Source organism: Pelodiscus sinensis, unplaced genomic scaffold, assembly GCF_049634645.1.
Source record: "Pelodiscus sinensis isolate JC-2024 unplaced genomic scaffold, ASM4963464v1 ctg34, whole genome shotgun sequence".
Taxonomy (NCBI): Eukaryota; Metazoa; Chordata; order Testudines; family Trionychidae; genus Pelodiscus; species Pelodiscus sinensis.
Genome location: NW_027465849.1, coordinates 8083518 through 8102860, shown reverse-complemented (window position 1 = coordinate 8102860; position 19343 = coordinate 8083518).

Below are 19343 nucleotides of genomic sequence, written 5' to 3'. Positions count from 1 at the left end.
TTCTCTACAGAGGGTGCGGGGTTCGGGATGGAGGTGGGGGGCAGAAGGGAGCTGGGGGTAAGGGACTGGGGTGCAGGAGGGGGCGTGGGGTCTGAGAGGGAGTGTGTGTGAAGGAGGGGGTGGTGACCTGGGGGGGTTGGGGTGCAGGGTCCGGGAGGGGGGAAGGGTGCAGGAGAGAATTTGGAGCTGGGGGAGGGGGTGCAGGGGCTGGGAGGGATGTGTGTGCAGAGGATTTGGGTGCAAGAGCAGGGGTGACCTGGGGGCAGGGAGCTAGGAAAGGGGAGGCGCCGGGGTACCGGAGACAGGCTCTGGCCAGGAATCACTTACCGTAGGCGGCTCCCGGCCAGCAGCCCAACGGGGTCCCGGAGGCAGCTTCCCTCCTGCGGCAGCCCCGGCCTCATCGGTTCCCTCCCGGTGCCGCTCAGGGCCAGGCACCCCTGGGGGGGCAAGAGATTTCGCCTGCGCGCCCCCGGCCAGTCGCCGCAGCTGGGAGCAGGTCTGGGGGCGAGGGAGCGTACGAACTCTCCCACCGCCCCGTCAGGGTCTAGCAGGAGCCGTTTCGAAGTCTCTTGCCCACGCCCCTTCCTGGATCCCCACTTTGGGGTCACGACCCACAGCTTGGGAACCGCGGCGCTAGCTGGTCGACGTTCTTCTCGCTCACTGTCGCGAGCACAGAAACAGGCTCGGCAGGGACCTCGGGGGACGTCGAGGTCGGAGGAGGTTGGCTGGGACCAGTCGAATGAGGTCTTTGAAATAATGGCAGACCCGAGCTTAGACGCGGCCCGCCAAGGCGGCGTCCACACGACGGCCGGGTGGCCAGAAGGCAGGCGGCGTCGGCGCTGCGTCGACAAAAACCACCCACCCCCCGACACCCTTTGCCTTCTGCCGGCAGTGGAACAAGACGCAGTATTCAGTGTCCGGCCGGGTGACTGGTTCGGCTTCCAAGAAAGAAAGTAAATATTGAACCCTGGTGCTGCTTCTCTGGGGAGCATCGTTAGGCAATAATTTACTGTAATTAAGTCCCCGCGATTTTATTAATATCAGCTTCGTGCCCCAGCGTGTGTGTATATCACGGCTTTAGTCGGGAATTCTTCCGCCGCAGCCGGGACCCGCTCTGAAATCACGTCCTAAACTGGGGCCGTGACATCCGACGAGGCACGTTAAATCGGCAGGTGTTATCGGGGGGCTCGCTCGCCCCTTCCCCCTCACGCCGTGCTAAGACGAAGCATCAGACCTCCAGGGAGGAGGCTGAGCGGTGGGTTTGCAACGGACACGGCTACGCCTGCTTCGCACTGCGGCGCGGAGGCCATATTGGCCAGGGAGGGTAGTGGGGTCTAGTGGTTAGAGCAGGGGTTTGGGGGGGCCAGCATTCTTAGGTTTAAGCCCGGAGGTGGGGAGGGGAGTGTGCCGAGTAGAGGGGTGGGTGCCAGGCTGCCTGGGATATGATCCTGGGAATTTCGTGCTGTTCCCTGTTAACGGCTCTGCCACCTTGTGTTAGGACCTGCGCCCCTCCCAGACTGCGGCGCCCTTGCCTCCAAGTACTGCCCTCGCCAGTGCCCCCACACCCTGGAGTCCTCCCTGAGCCCCCCTCAATACTAGCAAACAGCTAGGTCCTTCCTCCTCCAGGGCTGGAGCAGAAACGAGCTCAGCCCACCAGCCCTCTCTTTTATACAGCCCTCTTGGGTTCTGATTGGCTGCCACTAGGCCTCTTGTGATTGGCCCTCTCCCAGGGCTGTTTTAACCCTTTTTATGCCCGGAGCAGGAGTGGCCACCCTGCTCCATGAACCCCAATGCACTCACCTCTCCCGGGGTGGCCTGGCATGTGCCATGGGGCACAGAAGGGGGGGGATGCAATTTCGCAGTGTCCGCGCGGAGGCTCGAACCCAGAGCTCTGTGCTCCTGAGAAGAAACCCCCCCCCCCCCCCTTTCACACATGGCTCGCTCCTTTCCTGTGCGCCCATCCGCTTTGCGCCGGCAGCGGAGACGGAAAGTGTGGCTCCTCCTCGCACCTCCCTCTCCTCCACCTGCCTCAACGTGGACTCTGCGGGGAGCCCCTCCAGGGTTTTTCCATGAGCCGAGGCTGACCGGGCTGTGGCTCCCCGGATTCTCCGTCTTCCCCGGGTTGAAGACAGGCACGACCTTCGCCCTTTTCCCGTCAGCCGGAACCTCCCTGATCATCAGAACATCAGAACGGCCAGGCTGGATCAGACCAAGAGTCTGTCCAGCCCAGTGTCCTGTCTGCCCACAGGGACCGATGCCGGGCGCCCCAGAGGGAGGGAACAGAACCGGGAATCCTCACGTGACCCCTCCCCTGTCACCCCTTTCCAGACAAGCAGAAACCATCCCTACCCATCCTGGCTAAGAGCCACTGATGGACTGAACCTCCATGAATCTATCTGACTCTTTTTGGAACTTTTTCAGGTCCTAGCCTTCACCACATCCTCTGGCGAGGAGTTCCACAGGTTGGCTATGCGCCGAGTGAAGAAAAACTTCCTTGGGTTTGCTTTATACCGGCTGCCTCTTCATTTCATTTTGTGACCCCTAGTTCCTACATTACGGGAATAAGTAAATAATTTTTCCTTATTCACTTTGTCCACCCAGTCATGATTTTATGGACCTCTCTCTCCTCTCCCCTGAGTCTCCTCTTTTCTAAGCTGATAAGTCCCCGTCTTTTAATCTCTTTTCATACAGGACCCGTTCCAAACCCCGAATCATTTTTGTTGCCCTTTTCTGAACCTGTCACCACGAGTTTTCCTCTTCGGAGCCCCCCTGCAGGTAGCTGAAGGCGGCTGTCAAATCCCCAGGAACGTCATTAGGAAGACACAGCTGCACAGGGCCGGACAGAACACAGTGCCATGTCCCCGGCAAACGACGGGCAGAGAGGACATCTGGAGGGTTGTGTCCCGTTCTGGGCCCCCCACTACAGTCAGGACGTGGGCGCATTGGGGAGGGTCCAGCGGGGGGCGACCGAAATGATTCGGGGGCTGGAGCACGTGACCGATGAGGAGAGGCCGAGGGATTGGGGCTTGTTCAGTCTTCAGAAGAGAAGAGGGAGGGGGGATTTGAGAGCAGCCTGCAGCTCCCTGCAGGGGGGTCCAAAGAGGCTGGCGAGAGGCTGTTCTCAGGGGGGTGGATGGCAGTGTGACACCGAGTCGGGGGTCCCCCAAATCCTGCAGCCCCGGAGCAGCAAGAACAGGCTCCGCCAGCCAGAGAATAAAGAGGGTTTATTGCTCCTCCAGGCGACAGCCCAGCACAGACGTGATGTGGCTACAGGAGTCTGGACCAGGATGCCTCAGACCCCTTGGGGTGGGGGGGTCCATCCCCCCCCCCCCAGACCTCCATCCCTCAGTTTAGGCTGACTCCTTCACGTTTCCCAGTCAGCCACTGACCCTTCCCCCCATGCCGCCTGTCGGTGTCCACCTCCTTCCCTTTGTCTCTCCCCCTGGTAATCCCCTGGTATCGCCCCAGGCTGAGCTTAGGTGTCTGGGTTAATCCACGTGTGGGGGGGGTCAGTGGGAATCTCCCAGCCCAGCGCAGGGGGACCCCGAGTTACAGCGCCGACAGCCCCCCCCACTACGGCACGGGCAGAACGAGGAGCGATGGGCTCACGGTGCAATGGGGGGGTCTAGGTTGGAGATTAGGAGAAACGATTTCCCCAGGCGGGTGGGGAAGCGCTGGGCTGGGTTCCCGGGGGGGGGGGGAATCTCCATCCCTAGGGGTGTTTAAGTCCCGGCTTGGCCAAACTCTGGCTGGGCTGATTGAGTCGGGCTGGTCCTGGGGGCTGGACCCGGTGCCTCCTGAGGGCTCTTCCCGCCCTGGGATCCTCTGACATTTTCTGACCAGCTGGTGGCCAACACCTCCCGCAGCCCCCTCCTCTGCCGCGGCCTCGTTCTCCTTTTGTCCTTCGCCTTCGTTTGCGGCGGCCTCGCTCGGCCCCGTCGCCTCCAAGGAGACCCCCTTCCGTGTGCCGGCGCGAGTCCAGCGCCGTCGGCGGACAGGCGAGGTGGGAGGGGCCCGGCGCACGTGAGGGATGAGTGAACGGCAGGTGTGCGGTCAGACGCTTCCCACGCTGGGGAGCCCTTCCACGCCGAGTGAACACACGCGGTGACATTCAGCAGCAATCCAACCCCTGAGGAACAGTGTTAAAATGATTGATGGAGGCTGAGCTGCCCGAGAGACCTACACTCGGCCATACGCAGAGAGATCCAAAGGACCTGGACTTTTCAGCTTAGAAACGAGGAGACGAAGGGGGGACAGGACCGAGGTCTATAAAATCACAACCGGTGCAGACACAGTGAATAAGGGAAACGTGATTTCCTTGCTCCCGAAACACAAGAACGAGGGGTCACCCAATGAAATGAAGAGGCAGCAGGAGTAAACACAAACCAAAGGAAGTTTTTCTTCACGTAGCGCACAGCCAACCTGCGGAACTCCTCGCCAGAGGATGTGGTGAAGACTGGGACTTTACTAGGGTTCCAGAAAGAGCTAGATAAATTCATGGAGGCTAGGCCCATCAATACTTACTAGCTAGGATGTGTAGGGAGGGTGTCCCTCGTCTCTGTTTGTCACAGGCTGGGAATGGATTACTGGATTATTTTCTGTTCTTTGGGGGCCCCTGGCATTGGCCGCTGTCAGCAGACAGGACACAGGACTAGATAAACTTTGGCTCTGAGCCCATGTGGCCGTTCTTAACATCTGCTCTGCCCTTTAATTTCATGTAAGGCTAATTTGATGGGGGTCCCCTGGCAGGTATCAACGAAGCCCCTTCAATAAATCCCTAAACCCAGACTGGCTTTTATGCATTATTGCAGTGAGTCACGGGGCTCTTCCAGCTCCCGCCTGCAGAAGGAGGGGAAAAACCCACCTTCCCTTATTTACCCTCCCACTAAGGCTGACCTGGTTTTCTGCACATTTGATTTCCAAGGCTCTGGTTTGTCTCACTTGTTAATCACTCCCAGGGCTCCCAGATAACCTTGGATTCTCAGGACAGCAGCTTTCCGGCTGCTAATTAGAAGCTGGCATCTCCGCGGGAGCATTCCCTCGATTGCCCCAGCAAAGCAACTGGCTTGCCCCATGCCCGGGGCCGTCCATTTGCCCCCCATGGAAGCTGCCTGGCTTGGAACACCCACCGCCAACCATCGCCGGGGGAAAGATTGATGTATTGGATTGATTCACTGGCACATTTACCCCGGCCCTTATGCTCCGGGTAGGAGGCTGAAGGGGTGGGGGGTTGCAGGAGTCAGGGGTGGGGGGCGCGGCATGTGCAGAAGGTGGGCAGGGCCCAAGCCGCTTGTTCAAATTAAGCACGGAAAGATGCCCGCCCCCCCCAACACACACACACGGGCACCCCGCCTCGGCCATTCAGACCCGACCCCTCCCCCAGAGCTGTCCCGAGACCTGTTTCTGCACCCTTAATTGGGTGGGTTAACGAGCTTTATGGTAAAGTCATTAAAGCAGCACCACGCCGCGGTGGCGCCCATCCATTTGAAACCAGCAGCAAGCCCCATGCAGATCCCTAGTCACGTCCGCAGGGGGGGGGGGCCGCGTCAGTTTCACGCACGCCGTTTTAAACCCCCAAGTCAGCGCGTGCGAGGGGTTTGGGTAGGCACCCCTCCCCCCGCCCCGGCTCGTCTTGGGAAGAGCGTTTGCCCGGGGGGGCTTTCCCCCGTCGGAAGCTTAAAAGTCTCCGCTGCCTTTGTGTTTAAAGTCTAGGCCGCGGCTCAGACAGGCCGTTCTCTTTCATGTGTCAAAAACCCAGAGAACATGAATTTAAATGGCACGGTACAACCCCGAAGGAGGCGGGGGGGAGGAGATGCGCACACGGCAGTGGCGTGGCTAAAGGTCAGATGGATTTTCACAGATACCGTCTGTCAGCTCTCGCCTCCCCTCTGTGGCCCGATACAAACCAGACTTACCCATTTGCGGTTCCCTCCTCCTCGTTAGACATGTGCTAACAAGGCCGACTGGGAAGAGAAGCGCGTGTCGAGCGGCGCCGGGAGATGCCGGCGTGTTCCCATTCCGAGTTCGATTCCGCGACGAGCGGCATCTAAAACCGCCCCTGGGAACCGTGACCCTGCACGGACCTTACCTTTAAAGCTGTGGTTCTCAACTGGTGGTCCGTGGACCACGGGTGGTCCACGGTGACTTTTTCGGTGGTCCACAGGAACTTTGTCCAAAGTCACACGGCGTGAGCAGGCGCCGCCGTTCGGCTGTTTTACGCCGTGTTCAAACCAAAATGGGGGAAGGAAAACTCACACGCTGCCCCCGCCCCCAGCAAAATCTCTCCGCTCCTATTGGTCAGAAACTGGCCAAGGGGAGCTGAGAAATGATGCTGCCTAGCCTCCGCAGATCCAGCAGGGGCAGGGGCCGTGTGCTGAAGCCTCTCCCCCTCCCCCCCCCCACCACACAGCTCGGGGGACCCGTTCTGCCTTTCCGCTCTGTGCCACGAGGCACCAGTTCTCCTAGGTCCCAGACGGGCCCTTCACCCCTCCCCCCCCCGCCGGTCACCCCTCCAGACCCCTCCACACCCAGCGCTTCCGCTCAGCCTGCCTCCGACTCCGGCTCCGCAGTCTGCCGACGTCAGCAGGCCGCCAGTTTGGTTTTTTGTAGGGGTTACGAGATTGATGGCTTCATTAAAAAGGAGACCCAACATTTTTATGGCCTCGGGTTTAATTTTGTTGCCTTCATTAGCAGCACGCCAGCAAAATTAATCCTGCTCCTTTATGGCCGTAGCAGCCTTATTTAATTTTCTGGCATGTAAACCGCTTGCTCACTGTGTGTTTTAATCGCAGGCACGCAGTTCGCGCTCGGCCTGGGAAAACAGCAGTGGTGATGGTGTGTTTTCTGCAGCGTGGACCCCGGGAGATGGGACACGAGCCGGCTTGGGTCTTCTCTCCAGCGGCCGCGCCGGCTCGCACGTCACGGCCCTGGCATGGAGATTTCGGGTTCAGAGTTGCTGAAGCCGGATGAGCTCCCCGTGTGAAACGGGAATAACGACAGTGACTCCTGCCTTCACGGCTCCGTCCATTGTCTATAACGGGACACGGAGCCAAATGCGCAGCGGCGGAGGAACGTGGAGGCAGGGGGCAGCGCTGGGTTGTTTCAGGATGCCGTTCCTGCCGTGGGGCAGACCCTGGCCGTGGGGCAGAAAAAGACCTGTAGTGTCTTGGCTTGACAAAGCCCTGGCTGGGTTGATTTAGTTGGGATTTAATCTAAATTAAATGAGATTACCTATCTCCTAGAACTGGAAGGGACCTTGAAGGGTCATTCCTATAGGCTCTCTCTGCAGAGACCCTTCATCTCTCTTTGCCTCAGTTTCCCCTCTGGGATCTGGAACCATTTCCACAGCCCTGCCGTCTCTGGGTGCCATGATTCGCAGGACGTTACCAGAGCACAAGACACTGGGTCACGAGAGCCGTAAGCTAGCAAGGCCGGGCCGGGCCGCAAACAAGACTGTCACCCCGGAGATCCTCTCTCCCCCGGGGCGGGGAACAAGGCAGGCGGGCGGGCGATGGCTAACTATGCAAATCACGCCTGCGCCCCAGTTATTTAACGATAATGCCGCTAAACCGGCGTGCCTTGTTTTGGTGCCACAATAAAGGGCCTAATTGATCTAATTAAATTCTACCCTGTTCCTTTCATTTACGGCTTCTCTGTTGTGCAGAATAATTATTTCAAGTGCTGGCCCGGGGGACCAGGCAGAGGGTTAGCTGGGATGTTAAGGAACTCAGTCACTCGCTGGCTGCTTTGCTACAAAAATAACCGCAGGGCTACCTCCCTCCCGGGCGCCCTCCGTCAAACAGGCGTGTGGCGGCGCAGCTGGGTCGGAGCCGAGGGTGGTTGGGGGGGGAGAGGTATCACCAAACAGGGCGTGTCCGGTGGGGGCCAGCCAGGTGCCCGGCTGCCCGACAGCCAGAGACCGGGGCATCCCTCTGGGCTGCGTGAGCAGGAGTGTGGCGAGCAAGAACCGAGGAGTCGTTCTTCCGCTTGGCTCAGCACTGATTAGGCCTCAGCTGGAGGATTGTGTCCAGTCCTGGGCCCCACGTTTCAGGAACGATGGGGAGGCATTGGAGAAGGTCCAGAGAAGAGCAACAGACATGATGAAAGGTCGAGAGAACATGAGCTAGGAGGGAAGGCAGAAAGAACGGGGTGTGACGGCGCGTTGGGGGTTCCTCGTCTCCTGCACCCCGAAATGGCACAAACAGACTGCACCAGCCAGTGGAATTGAGGGTGGTTTATTGCTCCTCCAGCACAGCGCAGCACAGATGTAATCTGGTTACAGGAACTGGGCTAGGATGCCTCAGGCCCCCTTGAGATGGGGGAGACTGGGCCCCTAAACTCCAGCCCCTTCTCCTAGGCTCTCCTCCATGCCCTCCGACAGCCAGCAACCAACTCCCTAACTTCCAGCCCTGCCCCCCAGCCAAGGCAGCATTCCACCTTCCTTTGTTCCTCTCCATGGGGGGTGTCTGGCCACTGGTTTGCATAGTGACTCATCCTGTTTTGCTGGGTCGTGGTACCCACGGCAGCCAGTGGGGGTTCCCCCAGAGCCAGCAGCATAGAAACCAGCCAGGTACCCCCACTACGTCACAGTTCTCCCCCCTCCGAGAGCGAACTGAGCAGGGTCACTCCGCTCGTGACCTAGGGAAGTTCGGGTCCTCTGCGTGGGAACCCGCCCTGGGGACATGGGTGCTCCCCTTGACTCGGGCCGGCCGTGGCGAGGCCCCACATGAATTGGCTTCCCTCTGTCCACTCGCCGCCCCGCTCCAGGGTGACTGGCCCAGGCCTGTCCTCGGGGGTCACACCCACCCTTCCGCTGGCCTTGATCTCTGGCCGGGGTCTCTCGGGCCGGGGCCATGAGCCCAGCGAGCCTTCTCTGGACAGCCAGGGCGGCTTCCACCCCCGATGCTCCATCCAGGGAGGACTTCCCCTCCCATAACTCTCTCAGCCAGCCCAGAGGGTCTATCTGGGGTAGAGACCCCCAAGCCGCTTTCCTCCTGTCTTGGGCCTTCCCGCCCCTCTGGCAGGAGTCACAGGACCGGCAGTACCGCTGCACGGCTGTAAAGATTCCCGGCCAATAGAAGTGCTGGAGCAGCTTCAGCCGGGTGCTCCGGATCCCCCGGTGGCCCCCAATGGGGAAATCGTGGGCCAAATACAGCAGCTTGAGGCGATACTTTCGGGGGACGACCAGCTGCCGCTCTACCCTCCATGCCCTCACCTTCCTGGGGGGAAGCCACTCACGGAACAGGAGCCCACGCTCCCGCAGGAATCTCTCCTGGCCACCTCTCCCCCGGGGCTGAGCTGCACGGAGGCCAGCCTGGTCCCTCAGCCTCTGCAAGCAGGGGTCTGCCTGCACCTCAGCCTGGAATTCAGCTGCTGAGGCAGGGATCGGGACCTGTCCCCCACCTCTGCCTAGGTCCGGAGTCCCAGCCTGGCTGGACCCCGTGTCCACTGGGATGGGACCCTGAGGACGCTGCCAGGAGTCCTTCCCTGGACCCACGTTGTCAGCCCCCCGCTGGCTCTGGCTCCGGGTAGTGACTAGAGCCCGCTGGGATTCATGGGGCCACTCCTCTAGGTCGTTCCCCATCAGCACCTCGGTGGGCAAGTGCGGGTGCACCCCCACTTCCTTGAGGCCTTCCTTCGCCCCCCATTTCAGATGCACCCTGGCTACAGGCACCTTAAACGGGGACCCGTCTATGCCCTTCAGGGTCAGCTGCGCGTGGGGTAGTATCCGCTCCTGGGCCACTATGTCAGATCGGGCCAGAGTCACCTCCGCCCCCGTGTCCCAGAAGCCCGTCACCTTCCTACCATCCACCTCCAGGGGTATGAGGCACTCGCTCCGCAGGGGCCGTCCTGCCCCCACCCGGTACACGGAGAAATCCGCCTCCTGAGAATCAGACCTCCCAGGGGAGGTGCACTGAGCATCCTTCCCCTCTCTCTGAGCTGAGGTTTGCCTGCCCGCCCCTGCCTCTGGGGCAGCCTGCCCTTCCTCCCGCCCCAGCCAGTTAACCCTGGACAGTCCCCGGTCCTGGGACCTGGTGCACTGAGCCCTCTTGTGGCCTTTTTGCCCACAGCGATGGCAAGTTAGGCTTTGGGCTGTCTCTGTCCAGGCCCTGGCTGGTTCTCTGGGGCGCAGACGACCTGTTCCTTGGTCTCGCCCCGTAGTTGACTCCCTCCGTCGCTCAGCCGAGATCCGGTCTCTGCGCGGTTCCCTTTCTCTCCGGGACTCCCGTTCACACCCGGACCGGCTCTCCGTGAACTCATCCGCCAGTCTCCCGGCCTCCTGGGGGTTCTCTGGTCTCTGGTCCTTGAGCCACAGCCTCAGTTTGGGTGGGCACGCTTCATAGAACTGCTCCATCATGACCAGCTTGAGCAGCTCCTCTGCGGTCTGGGCTCCAACTCCAGACACCCACTTGCGGCAGTATTGCGCCAGGCGGGAGGCCAGGTCCACATAGGTCTCCCGTGGCCCTTTCTGTACCCCCCGGAACTTCTTCCTGTATATCTCGGGGGTCAGCCCGAACTTGTGCAGCAGGGCCTCCTTGACTCGGTTGTAATCCCCTGGCTGTAGGTCCTCCAGCTGACTGAGCACTCCGGCCGCCTCCTGGCTCAGTGCGGGGATGAGCTCCTGCAGCCAGTCAGCTGGGGGAACCCGTTGCAGTCCACAGGCCCTCTCAAAGGAGCTGAGGAACCCGTCTATGTCACCCATGTCCTTCAATTGGGCCACCATGAGCCTCTCCAAGCGTCTGGCAGTCCTGGGACCCTGGGGCCCATCCGCACTTGGCGCAGCCGGTGCCCCGCCGGTTCTCCGCTCTGCCATGGCCAGCTCATGCTGCCGCTGCCTCTCTCGATCTTGGCGCTCCTTCTCTCGGTCCTCTACTTCCAATTCCCTGATCCGCAGCTGGATCTCCAGCCGCCGCAGCTCCGCTGGGCTGGCCCCTGCCCTAGATGGGCTACGGCTTGCAGGCCTCCCGGGAGACGCTGTCTCATCTCTCCGGTGGGTTCCAGCGCTCCTCCCCCTCTCTGAGCCTGACACACTGTCAGGGGGGGTCTGGCTGCTTCCCCTGGGGACAAGATCCTGGCCCTGTGGCTGGTCATTCTCTTCCAGCTGGGTAATCAGCTGGGCCTTGGTTGCTTTCCGCACAGGCAAGCCCCTCTCTCTGCACAGCCCCACCAGCTCTGCCTTCAAGAGTCGGGCGTAGGCCATCTGCCCGCTGGGCCCCTCGGTGCAGACTCACCAGTCTAGTGCTGCAGCGCCCCACGATTCCCAGGAACCGCTTCGCTCTGTCTCCAGTACGCCTGGCTCCAGGGCTCTTGCTTCTACTGCGCCTTGTCGCTTGCCGCTGGGAGCTTCATCCACGGGGTGCAGTGCATCCCACTCCTGACACCAGTGTGACGGCGCGTTGGGGGTTCCTCGTCTCCTGCACCACGAAATGGCACAAACAGACTGCACCAGCCAGTGGAATTGAGGGTGGTTTATTGCTCCTCCAGCACAGCGCAGCACAGATGGAATCTGGTTACAGGAACTGGGCTAGGATGCCTCAGGCCCCCTTGAGATGGGGGAGACTGGGCCCCTAAACTCCAGCCCCTTCTCCTAGGCTCTCCTCCATGCCCTCCGACAGCCAGCAACCAACTCCCTAACTTCCAGCCCTGCCCCCCAGCCAAGGCAGCATTCCACCTTCCTTTGTTCCTCTCCATGGGGGGTGTCTGGCCACTGGTTTGCATAGTGACTCATCCTGTTTTGCTGGGTCGTGGTACCCACGGCAGCCAGTGGGGGTTCCCCCAGAGCCAGCAGCATAGAAACCAGCCAGGTACCCCCACTACGTCACACGGGGCTTGTTCAGTTTGGGAAGGAGCAGACTGAGAGGGGACATGCCAGCGGCTTTCAAGTACCTAAAAGGATGTTGCAAAGAAGAGGGAGAAAAATTGGTCCCCTTGGTTGCAGCCAGGGAAGTTGAGGTTGGACATGAGGGAAAACTTCCTACCTGTCAGGGCGGGTAGACACTGGGATAAGTTGCCTGGGGGGGTTGTGGAACCTCCGTCCCTGGAGATATTGCAGAGCAGGTTGGACGGACACCTGTCAGGGATGGTCTGGACGGTGCTTGGTCCTGCCGTGGGGGCAGGGGGCAGGGGGCAGGACCTGATGCCTCTCAAGGTCCCTGCCAATTCTAGGATTCTGCTGCCATTTGGCTAAAACTGGAGCTGGAGGGGAGGGGGGGGGTTAAATGGGGCCCTTGCGGGGAGGAATCCAGGAACAAGGAGCCCAAAAGCACAGCTGGGAGAGTCACTGGGAAGCATCTCGCTGGTCCCTGGGCAGGGACAAGGAGCTGAGATCAGGGCCCGTCGGGCCAGGCGCCCCCAGACCCCCCCGAGATCAGGGCCCGTCGGGCCGGGCGCCCCCAGACCCCGGCCGAGATCAGGGCCCGTCGGGCTGGGCGCCCCCCAGACCCTCCCCGAGATCAGGGCCCGTCGGGCCGGGCACCCCCAGACCCCCCCGAGATCAGGGTCCGTCGGGCCGGGCACCCCCAGACCCCGGCCGAGATCAGGGCCCGTCGGGCCGGGCGCCCCCAGACCCCGGCCGAGATCAGGGCCCGTCGGGCCGGGCGCCCCCAGACCCCGGCCGAGATCCATGTCTGACATTCCACACCCCAGTGCTGGGCCACGACCCGTCGTTGGTACTAGACCCTGGGCCTTGCCGTGACTTTCCCCGAGGCTCCTGGCCAACGGCAGTTGGGGCCCCTGCCCCTCGAAGGGAACCCCTGCACCTTTAACGAGGCTCCGTGAATAACTCTGCTTTTGTATTAATAAAGGATTGCACGACAGAGCAGACAGCCCCCCCCATGATGTCACACCCCCCCAAGAGCAAATCTGCAGCCGTTCGGTGACTAGAACCCAGGAGTCCTGATTTCCAGCCCCGGGGCCCAACACTTCGACCCTGTCTGAGAGGCGACTGTGCACACGGAGAGCCAGTCATGTAGACAAAAGCTATCCATCTGACGCCAGCACGGCCCCCTCCTCTGCCCCCCAGGTTGGCTTTGAATTGTGCGGTCGCCTTCAGAGTGAAGCTTATAATAAAGAGGCAGCAACCACAGCAGCGATTTTACTGTCAAGCTGTCAAAATAATATCCTTAATTCAGTTCCCGCGGTCGTCAGGGGTGTCGGCGCGCAACTGACAGCCCTAACCCTCTGCATCACCGCGGCACAGGGACACGCACAGCCAATGCCTCACAGATTGGGCCTGGGTTTCTCACAAATCCAAGCCGGGCCCGGGTCCGAACGCGCCTGCAAGTGGCAGCAGGATGAGAAACACCCCGGGGGGGGGGAACAGCAGCCGATTGCTCCGCGGCAAGGTAAAGAACTCGCCTGCAAACGCAAAAACCTCCTGACGCCCGGCGTCAGCGGCGGACAGACTCCTAAATATGGAAGGGAAGAGCGCGTCTCGGCTCAACGCCAATCCCCGTCAGTTTCACCTCCACACACGCCGGTTTCCTCGCCGGCGCCGTTTCCATGGAATCGTAGCACCGGAAGCGACCTCGAGAGTTACAGAATCCGGTCCCCTGTCCTCACCGCAGGACCAAGCACCGTCTAGGTCATGGGTTTCCAAAGTCGGGGGCGTGCCCCCCTGGAGGGGCATGAAGAAATTCCAGGCGGGGCACGAGGTGACCCAGCCCCCCCATCAAGTTTGGGGGGGTGAGAGTTTCTCAAAAATCAAAAAGGGGGCGTGATGCCGAAAAGTTTGGGAACCGCTGGTCTAAACCATCCCGGACAGGTGTCTGTCCAACCTGCTCTGAAATATCTCCAGGGATGGAGATTCCACAACTTATTCCAGTGTTTCACCACCCGGACAGGCAGGAAGTTTTTCCTCGTGTCCAACCTCAACCTCCCTGGCTGCAGTTTAAGCCCCTTGCTTCTTGTCCTGTCCTCAGAGGCCAAGGGGAACAATTTTTCTCCCTCCTCATGACACCCTTTTAGATACTTGAAAACCACTCGCATGTCCCCTCTCCGTCTTCTCCTTTCCAAACGAAACAAGCCCAATTCATTGTCTCCCCTCCTAGCTCACGTTCTCTCGACCTTTCATCCTTTTTGTTGCTCTTCTCTGGACCCTCTCCAATTTCTCCCCATCTTTCCTGAACTGTGGTGCCCAGAACTGGACGCAATCCTCTACCTGAAGCCTAACCAGCCTCCCTGCCCAACACCGGACCAACCCCGACTCCATCAGCCCAGCCAGGGCTTGGTCAAGCCAGAACTTCAAAACCTCCAGGGATGGCGATTCCACCCCATTCCCTAGGGAACCCAGCCCAGCGCTTCCCCACCCACCCAGGGCAACAACTTGCAAGCTGAATTTGAATGCTGATAAATGCAAAGCAATGCACACCAGGAAACATCATCCCAACTCCAGGCATAAAATGATGGGGCCGGAATTAGCTATGACCAGTTAAGAGAGCCATCTTGGAGTCTGAGGAAAACACCCACTAGGTGTGCAGCGGCAGTCAAAAAAGCAAACAGAGTGTGAGGAATCATTAAAAAAGGGACAGAGACTAGGACGGAGAATAGCTCATTGCCTCTGTCTAAACCCACAGGACGCCCGCAGCTTGAAACCTGCGGGCAGATGTGGCCGCTTCATCTCAAAACAGCTCTCTTGGCATCGGAAAAGGTTCAGGAAAGGGCAACCGAAATAATGAGGGGTTTGGAACGGGTCCCATATGAAGAGCGATTAGAAGACGGGGACTTTCCAGCTTAGAAAAGGAGACGAAGGGGGAAGAAGAGAGACGGCTGTAAAATCACGGCTTGTGTGGAGAAAGCAAATAAGGAAAAGCGATTGACTTGTTCCCATAACACAGCAACTAGGGGTCACCAATGCAACGAAGAGGCCGCAGGCTGAAAAGCAAACCGAAGGAAGTTTTTCTTCACGCAGCGCACAGCCAACCTGTGGAACTCCTCGCCAGAGGATGTGGTGAAGACCAGGACGTTAACAAGGCTCAAAAACAGAACTAGATAGATGCATGGAGGTTCGGTCCGTCAATGGGTGTTTGCCAGGATGGGTAGCGATGTCCCTAGTCTCTGTTGGTCTGGAAATCGGTGACGGGAGGGATCACGAGGATTCCCTGTTGTTCATTCCCTCTGGGGCACTGGCTCCAACAGGATCCCCCCCAAGGCAGATGGATTTCTGGCCCCGCTCGCCCAGCGAATCTCCGTTCTCAGCCCTGCGCTGGCGGAGCCGGGTGTCAGGCAGGCGCCGTTTCCCTGGGCCGTAATCCTGATCGATCTCCCTCCGTCGCCCGGATGATGAAGTGCAATATTCTTTTATTAGCTCACGCCTCGAGTTCATGAAGCCAGCGACATTTCTGTTTATGAGTCATAAACACAATTTATGCCCTAATTACCCCGAGGGAACGGCGCTTCCCTCCTCGAAACACTTAGCACAAGAGGGTTTGTAAATCTCGCACACGCAGCCCCCCGTCGCCGGCACTTTTAACGTCACGTCGCCGTTCAAGAAAGCCCTCGTTAAGGAGCCGTTCCCCTCGGGCTGTGGGAAAAGCAACCCAGGCCCGCCCTCTCGCAGGACACGCCGCCTACGGCGCAGGGGGGCAGCTGTCAAGGGACACTGGGGTCTTGCGGACGGCTGCCCCCGACCTCAGCAGCATCACACCCAATTCACACCTCTAAGAGAGCAGCCTCTAAGGCGGGGGGGGGGAGAATCTAAGGCCTGGGGGGCCGGACGTGGCCCCCGGCTTGCCTGGATCCGGCCCTCTAAGCTCAGGGCTCCCTCCGGAGAGCCAGCATCACCGCCTGCTTGGCCACTCACGCCCAGCGCGATTTTGGAAACGGGGCAGCCATGTTGGGGCGCCATTTTGCAACCCTGGGAAGCCACGTGGGGGGCCGCGTTGCAGGAGCACCTCTCGCCCTCTCCTTCAGGCGCTGCGCCGTGGGCCCGTTTCGCCAAAAGGCTGCAGCCTCCGCCAGGCTGCGCCCTCGGGGCCACGCTCAGGGCCTCGGCGGAGACAGACGAGGGCTCGGCGTGGGCTGCTTTCTGGGGCAGAGATGGTCTCTTGCCCTGCCGTGCAAAACTCCCCCTGGCCACGCTCCAGATGCGTTGGGGGGGCCGGAGCCCAGACGGCTCCACCGCCCACATCACGGGGACCACCTGAACCCGCCCCCGGAGCCCGGCCCGCTCCGCCGCCCACGTCACGGGGACCACCTGGACCCACCCCCGGAGCCCGGCCTGCTCCGCCGCCCACGTCACGGGGACCACCTGGACCCGCCCCCGGAGCCTGGCCCGCTCCGCCGCCCACGTCACGGGGACCACCTGGACCCGCCCCCGGAGCCCGGCCCGCTCCGCCGCCCACATCACAGGGGCCACCTGGACCCGCCCCCAGAGCCTGGCCCGCTCCACCGCCCACGTCACGGGGACCACCTGGACCCGCCCCCAGAGCCTGGCCCGCTCCACCGCCCACATCACAGGGACCACCTGGACCCGCCCCCGGAGCCTGGCCCGCTCCGCTGCCCACATCACGGGGACCACCTGGACCCGCCCCCGGAGCCCAGCCGGCTCCACCGCCCACATCACGGGGACCACCTGGACCCGCCCCCGGAGCCCAGCCAGCTCCGCCGCCCACGTCACGGGGACCACCTGGACCCACCCCCGGAGCCCAGCCAGCTCCGCCGCCCACGTCACGGGGACCACCTGGACCCACCCCCGGAGCCCAGCCAGCTCCGCCGCCCACGTCACGGGGACCACCTGGACCCACCCCCGGAGCCCGGCCTGCTCCGCCGCCCACGTCACGGGGACCACCTGGACCCACCCCCGGAGCCCGGCCTGCTCCGCCGCCCACGTCACGGGGACCACCTGGACCCACCCCCGGAGCCCGGCCAGCTCTGCCGCCCACACCACAGGGGCCACCTGGACCCACCCCCGGAGCCCAGCCAGCTCCGCCGCCCACGTCACGGGGACCACCTGGACCCACCCCCGGAGCCCAGCCAGCTCCGCCGCCCACGTCACGGGGACCACCTGGACCCACCCCCGGAGCCCGGCCAGCTCTGCCGCCCACACCACAGGGGCCACCTGGACCCACCCCCGGAGCCCGGCCAGCTCCGCCACCCACATCACGGGGACCACCTGGACCCACCCCCGAAGCCCGGCCAGCTTCGCCACCCACGTCACAGGGACCACCTGGACCCACCCCCGGAGCCCGGCCAGCTCCGCCACCCACATCACAGGGACCACCTGGACCCACCCCCGGAGCCCGGCCAGCTCCGCCGCCCACACCACAGGGGCCACCTGGACCCGCCCCCGGAGCCCGGCCTGCTCCGCCGCCCACACCACAGGGGCCACCTGGACCCGCCCCCAGAGCCCGGCCGGCTCCGCCACCCACACCACAGGTGCCGCCTGGACCCACCCCCGGAGCCCGGCCTGCTCCGCCGCCCACACCACAGGGGCCACCTGGACCCGCCCCCAGAGCCCGGCCGGCTCCACCGCCCAAACCACAGGGGCCACCTGGACCCGCCCCGCGGCAGGGCGGCCGGCAGCTTCTCGCAGGGCTGAAATCAATACGCGCTTAGCAGGCGGCTCTTATGAGAAATGAACGGACATCGCGTTAACCTCAGCGGGCGGACGAATCCCCCCCGGCGTGGAGCGGGAGACAATTACCAACCGATCGCCGGATTCCCTTGGATCTCCCTGCCGGAGACGAGCCCCTGACCCCGGACTGGGAGAAGCCGCTGCTTTTCACGAGGGGCACTTGTGCCCCGCCCGTGTAACCACCATTGTTCACGGTAGGGTCTCCTGTGGGCCGTGCGAGGACAGGCTGCGCCGACCGGCCTCAGCGATTCAGTAACACGTGACGGTCGAACCCGTTTGGCGCTGGGAAGAGGAGCTTGCTGGAAGGCGAGGGGAACCCACGAATGCCATGGGGCACAACCCTGCCCTAGAGAGAGCCCCGCCCCAGATCCTGTGGGGGATGGGGGCTGCGGGAGCCGGTGCTGAGCCGGGGGGGGCGGCTAGGGGATGGGGGCACCGCACCCTGAACGCAGCACCCAGCTCCACGGGCCACCAGGACGTGTGGGGCAGTTTCGTGGCGCCCCACGGAGCTGGGTGTTTTGCGTATGGGCATGGACAGCCCTGGCTGGGCAGAGGCGCGGTAGCGCTGCCTAGAAAGCAGGGACTGCCAGCTCCCCTGCCCCACTCTAACCGCTAGGCCCCACTCCCCTTCCAGAGCCGAGACCAGGTGTGACGTAGTGTGGGTACCTCACTGGGTGCCAGGCGTGGGCTGTGGGTGACCCCCCCCCCCAGCTGCTGTCTGTACCACGGCCCAGCAGAGTAGCTGGTGGGTCAGGCAGGTAACCTGTTCGACCGGTTACCTCCCAGGGAGGGGAACAAAGGGAGGAAGGTGCAGTGCAGCCCCTGGCTGGGGGGCAGGGCTGGAAGTGGGGCAGTTTCTGGCTGGTATCATGGAGGAAGCAGCCTAAGCAAGGGGCTGGGATTTAGGGGCCCAGGCTCCCCATCTCAAGGGGGGCTGAGGCATCCTAGGCCTGCCCTGGAACCGGATAACATCTGTGCTGGGCTGTATCCGGGAGAGGCAATAAACTCCCCTGTTCTACGGGCTGGCGGAGTCTGTTCGTGCCACGACGGGGGTGCAGGAGTCGGGGGAACCCCGACGCGCCATCCCACCCTACGCTAACCACTACACCCCACTCCCTCCCAGAGCTGAGACCTGGCTCCCACCCCCACCCCGCTCTAACCACTACACCCCACTCCCTCCCAGAGCTGAGACCTGGCTCCCACCCCCACCCCACTCTAACCACTACACCCCACTCCCTCCCAGAGCTGAGACCTGGCTCCCACCCCCACCCCACTCTAACCACTACACCCCACTCCCTCCCAGAGCTGAGACCTGGCTCCCACCTCCACCCCGCTCTAACCACTACACCCCACTCCCTCCCAGAGCTGAGACCTGGCTCCCACTCCCACCCCACTCTAACCACTACACCCCACTCTCCTCCCAGAGCTGAGACCTGGCTCCCACCCCCACCCCGCTCTAACCACTACACCCCACTCCCTCCCAGAGCTGAGACCTGGTTCCCATCCCCACCCCGCTCTAACCACTACACCCCACTCCCTCCCAGAACTGAGACCTGGCTCCCACCCCCACCCCACTCTAACCACTACACCCCACTCCCTCCCAGAGCTGAGACCTGGTTCCCATCCCCACCCCGCTCTAACCACTACACCCCACTCCCTCCCAGAACTGAGACCTGGCTCCCACCCCCACCCCACTCTAACCACTACACCCCACTCCCTCCCAGAGCTGAGACCTGGCTCCCACCCCCACCCCACTCTAACCACTACACCC